The sequence below is a fragment of the Aplysia californica genome, unplaced genomic scaffold (assembly GCF_000002075.1).
Source record: "Aplysia californica isolate F4 #8 unplaced genomic scaffold, AplCal3.0 scaffold00693, whole genome shotgun sequence".
Lineage (NCBI taxonomy): Eukaryota > Metazoa > Mollusca > Gastropoda > Aplysiida > Aplysiidae > Aplysia > Aplysia californica.
The window spans coordinates 6,556-12,094 of record NW_004797963.1 but is presented as its reverse complement, the minus strand read 5'-3'; the positions used below and the strand labels follow the sequence as shown (position 1 = coordinate 12,094).

At 39.6% G+C, this 5,539-nt stretch overlaps 1 protein-coding gene across 1 annotated transcript in view; it reads left to right on the top strand.

Moving 5' to 3' along the window:
• Positions 1-3,259: 3,259 nt before the first annotated feature.
• LOC101849649 (RNA polymerase II-associated protein 1) overlaps positions 3,260-5,539 on the top strand; it is a gene marked incomplete at its 3' end in the record, with an annotated part of 8,788 nt that continues 6,508 nt past the window's right edge. The window contains 1 exon segment of the mRNA XM_005108487.2: positions 3,260-3,384.

The window sequence follows — 5,539 nt, the reverse complement described above, 5'->3', positions numbered from 1 at the left end:
TGTTGTCAGAAGGTGCCTGTCGATGCAACTATACTGTGGACCTGGCATACATGGACGTCTTCAGGGCAGGGTTGCCACTCCTGGGTTTTTGAACTCAGATGTGGGTATTTCGACTTGGGTTCTGGGTTCTGGAAAGGTACAAGGGAAATTTGAGTAAATCTGGGTTCTTGGCTCATTTGGTTTTTAAAACAATGATCACATAGGCCTACTGTGTTATTATACTGAGATTAAGTAGGCCACCTACATCGTAGGCTACATTACATGTGTTGTCATTAAAATCTGGCCTACTGCACACGCTGTAAGCAATGTTATTTTAAATGTTGGTGGAGTATTAGCCTTTTTTTTCCTTATATAAGCTATGTATCTGGGTTTATGGACTGAAATCTGGGTTTATTTTGACCCAAATTTGGCCGGATCTGGGTTTGTGTCAAAATAGAGAGTGGCAACTGGCAACCCTGCTTCAGGGCGATAGCGATAGAGTAAGAAGTAAGAATGGGATCACATCATAGATGTAGGCCTACACTATAGTAACTCTATGGATCACATAGATCTTGGGCTGCCACTAACAGTAGCAGGAACAGACAACCATTTACGGTGTAAAAAAAAACAAAAAACCCATTGTATATTTCCAAGAGTAGGCCCCTGTAGCTTGGTAGATTTTTCAACTAAGAAACTAGATCTAGATCAAGATTGGAAACTGGCACCGGCCTTTTGAGCTTTCCAGTTAACTGAACTGAACTTTTGGCGCCAAGACAGTCACAGAGTGGGTCTCCGTTTGACGGTGTGGACACATTGTTGGAAAATAATGAAAGATTCCTAGATCTAGATCTATATAGATCTAGTCTACTAAAACTAAAGAGAAATAAAAGAACAGCAAACAAGATTTTTGATATGATTGAAGAATACCGGACCAGGGGATATAGAACATATTGGGACTACTTTTACTTTTGCCTATCTGTCCCCGCGGTTTTATGCAAAAATTATCTGAAACTATGCAAACTGAGCCCAATAAATGTGAAATTAAGTGATTCTGTTGATTTTAACAAAGAATGATAAAGGAAAATAATCAGAAATTAAGCGAAAAATGATCAAATTTTTCAAAATTATGCGGGGTGCATAAAACACCGGGGACAGGCCTATGGCCTGTGTCTCAACCTTAGGAATTCATGATATTGCTCAGTATCTCAATAAAGAATCTCGGACCGGTAGATAGATCTAGATCATCTATTCAGAACCTCCCTTCCTCTGCACCCTAGACGGTCAGAGAGGTTAGTAGGCCTATAAGAACGTAGCCTATCTTGCCTATAGGCCAAGTCCGCACCCTGACCCAATTCTCGCGAAATAGATATACATAGAGATAGATATATATCTACTAGTAGATCTACTAGTACTAGGGGAGGGGGGGGGGGTAGATTTCTTTCCCACACATCACGATCCGATCAGCAGGCAACTTTGGACTTCGGGAAGGAAGAAAATGCCTGACTGAACGTTGCAAAGAGTAAAACTAAGTTAACATTTAGGGTTGGTTTAGTCATTACGATAGCTTAGGGGTAGCTCTAGATCTAGGCCTTCTATTGATAAATTTGAAGTAGTCATTAGAATCTTGAGAGAGGAAGGAAAGAAACGGAGATGACGGAAGGAAGGAAAACACAAGAATGGCAGTTTGCTGTCCTATCTGGCATCCATTCACAGTCCGAAGCAGGATTGCCAGAGATGTTCCCGGTAGCCAGGGTCAAACGACCGACAAATTCGGAGCCAAATTAGATGTCCTAAAAGTATAATACATACTAGACATACGGGTGTTTACTTTCTAAGTTTTCGGTTTCAATGCGTGTGGATTGTTTTTTTTTGTTTTTTGGAAGGCCATTTCACTTGACCATTAAAAAAAACGAACATAAAAGAAAACATTACCACTATAAAACAATAATATATACTTTTACTTGATTTCAAGAATTACTATCGGTAGAAATAATTTGGTAATAATAATAATACATGTAATAATAATAATAATAATAATAATAATAATAATAATAATAATAATAATACAACTAATAATAATAACTAACATTTCAACAGCAATTACACAAGATTACAAAATGACACTCAAGCACACCGGCCGACCCAATGTACAAACACTACCAGTCCTTTCTACACATTTTGCACACGTCAAACCGACGAACGGCAATGTGGTGACAAAGGAACACGTCATACAGAAACTTGCAACCACTGTGGGTGCCTTGGTCATTTCTGTTGTTAGACGAAGAGTCAAACTATTATAGTTTGTAAAATAAGATTTAAATTAATGAATCTTATATTTAGACCAGATTATGATGTTGTCAACACCTCTTTTAGATGCAGTGGGAGGGAATTCCGCAGGGATCAGCTGTGGAAAAAGACTAGATATCTAGATCTACTCAAATTCAGAACTAATTCTTTAAAAAATCCAAAACAAATTAAGTCTTAAATTTATAAAAAAAACTGATCGAAAATTCTGATAGACCAAATACGGTCCATTTCTAATTTCTGTCTGATTATTATGGTGGTGCTGGATCGTTTCAACGCTTGTAATATATAGCCCCCCCCCACCCCCCCACACACACACATAGGGTTTACAGGAAGCCAAGGGGAAAAGCATATGAAGCTGTCGTGTTCTCTACAGACTTTTTGAGAACAGACTCTCACCGTAGCTTGAATAAATTTGGAGCCCTATATCATGTTGTTACGTCCAGTTGTTGCCTTGACCTAAATGGGAAGGTACAGTCGAGCTTACGCGAGGCTAATCCTGTTCTTGTTATGTGCATGGTTATAGCCTTATGTTATCTCTATAAATCTCTATAAAATTGGTGCATTCAATCCAAGGAGTTTAGAACTTTTAATCTCCTTGATTCAATCACATCAATGACGTCGTTCTGTAATTTTGTAAACATGTCGCTGCAACCCAAGCTATTACTATAATTCTCTCGACCGTTCTACTTACACCCCCCCCCCCCCCCCCCCACACACACACACATTTTTTTGGGACCATTTGGAGCCAAAAAAGAGACAAAAATGAAAACACTGTGCGTGTATAAGGGCCACAAGGTCTTTGATAAGGTATAAACCTAGGACCTTTTACTATCTTTGGTATAAAATCTCAGTTAAAAAAGCCACATTTCTGGAGCCAAACTGACAAACTCTTTCAAGCGAAGGGAGGTCACTCTATCTTTCAGCTTTCTGTTTTTGGATCAGTCAGCGAAAGAAAAGAAAACCGAAAGTAAGAAATTATTGTTGGTACTGTATCACCTGTACTTCTGTGATTGTTCAGTTGGAAGAAACACAATTCTGCAAGACTTAGATCTAGATCTAGGCCTAGATCTAACTGACGCTTGTTCTCATTTGTGGCAGGTGAATAAAATGAAAACATTCATGATTTATTCTGTTTACGCACTCACGGCTTGCTGAGGGAAGATTCAAGAGATGTGTTGAGAAGAGGCCACGGATGTTGATTTTGTGCGATGTGATTAAAAAAAAAAAAATACAGAAAAACTATAACACAACAAAATGAAATTAAACAAGTGGAAAAATAAATGGTGGAAGTAATGATGATGCTGAGTGGTGGTGGAAGGACCCTGAGTTGTCGGTTATCGTGGCCGTGACATGCGATTAAACGTAGAAAGATTGGCGCTTTTTCGGTAGTTCCCACCCCGCAATTGTTATTCACGGGTTTTGGCCCCAAGAGTAGGGGGGTTTCAGGGGGGCTTGCCCCCCTGACCTAACGAAAATAGGAAGGGGGGTTTCAGGGGGGAATGCCCCCCTGAATTTTACCACAATTTAATGTTTTGCTGTTGTTAGGTTTGATATCTTAGCTCACCGTGAATCAAACGTATAGATCTAGATCTAGATCAAGATCTAGATGTAGGTCAGGCTCAAATAAGGGGGGTGGGAACTACCGAAAAAGCACCGAAAGATTTAGATGGCTAAGACGCAAACTATTTTTAGGTAGGGCGCCCATCTTGTTTGACGTCAGACCAGGATACTCCTCCGATCACGTGACTACATCTAAGTATAGCCAACCGCATGGCACCAAAAATGGAAGTGTCTATTATATCATGCTTAATCTACACCTCTCTCTCGGAAGTTCTGATGGCTGAATAGACAGCGCGTCTGCGTTTGAAGTCGTGCAATGATTTTTGGAGCAGTTCAGTCCCGGACAGTTTTTTATTTTCTCTTCTCCTCCTCCCGACTGACCAGCAGTCGCATAAATTATAGGCCTAATTTGTAGAGTTGCTTTGAAGTTGTTTTTTTTAAAAGAATATATTAGTGATTAAAAATGCAGGAGGGGGGGGTGGTAGATCTAGATTTAAATATCTAGATCTAGATCTAGATCTAATCCTCCAGCGTCTTTACGGCAATTTTCGTGCAGTCTTCCTTCATGTCCAAGTAGGCCTACTATCTAGATCTAGAATCTAGACCTAGATCTAATCTAGATCTAGATATCTAGGAAATCCTAAATGTTAGTTTGTTACCGAAAACACGTCGTTCCATGTGGGTATCCCAGGAAGTGATGACATCACAGTACTAAAATTAGCAGCCAATCAGAAAGATGCGTCTTTTCTACGTTTAACGGCATGTGTTACCGTGTATACTTGAGTCTTAGACTCTGCCATGATGGGTAGATCTAATGAGAGTGCTGTCTTTTGACTTTTGACGCAATTACACAGTCCTAATAGGCAATTCTAGTTCTAATTCTGGTTTTACGTAAAATCCCCCGACGACAGTTATATGTAACCTCCTTACACCCACATAACTCACTTAGTTCTAAGCTGAGTCCGAATAAATAAAACATTTTTTGAGGACTTGAGTCCAAATAGATAAAAATTAGATATATCAATATTGGGACTTGAGTCCACGCCGTAGAACTGGCTTTTTTCCTTACACCTTTGTTTACTATTGTCTACATTACAAATACTTGACTACAACCGTCAACTTCAACCCCCGTACTTTTTAAAATTGTTGATTACTAAAACATACACATATATATATATATATTGATATCGCTGGTTCTTCAACCTGCTAGATCTCAGGGGTAGTCGACTGTTGGTTTTTCAAACTGCTAGATCACAGGGCCCCTTGCCTTCAAGTTGGCAGCCGCATTCTGGTTTGGGTTTTGGAGGTTTTGGAGGTACAATGCCGTGCTCTCTTATTTAATGGGTTTTTTTTAGCACACTGACTAAAGTATTTTTAATTTAAGCAGGAACAAATTTAGAATTTTGCCTAGGTAGTGGCTGAAGCCTACACTGTTATATATGGATTTGAAGAACATCAAGGGATATCTTTAACTACACAACTTGTAAACAGGACCTCTGGGATTTTTAGCCCTTATAATCCGAGAAGGTTAATCAGAAGGCTAGGTGTTTGATCAGAAGGCTAGGTGTTTGATCAGAAGGCTAGGTGTTTGATCAGAAGGCTAGGTGTTTGATCAGAAGGCTAGGCGTTTGATCAGAAGGCTAGGCGTTTGATCAGAAGGCTAGGCGTTTGATCAGAAGGCTAGGCGTTTGAT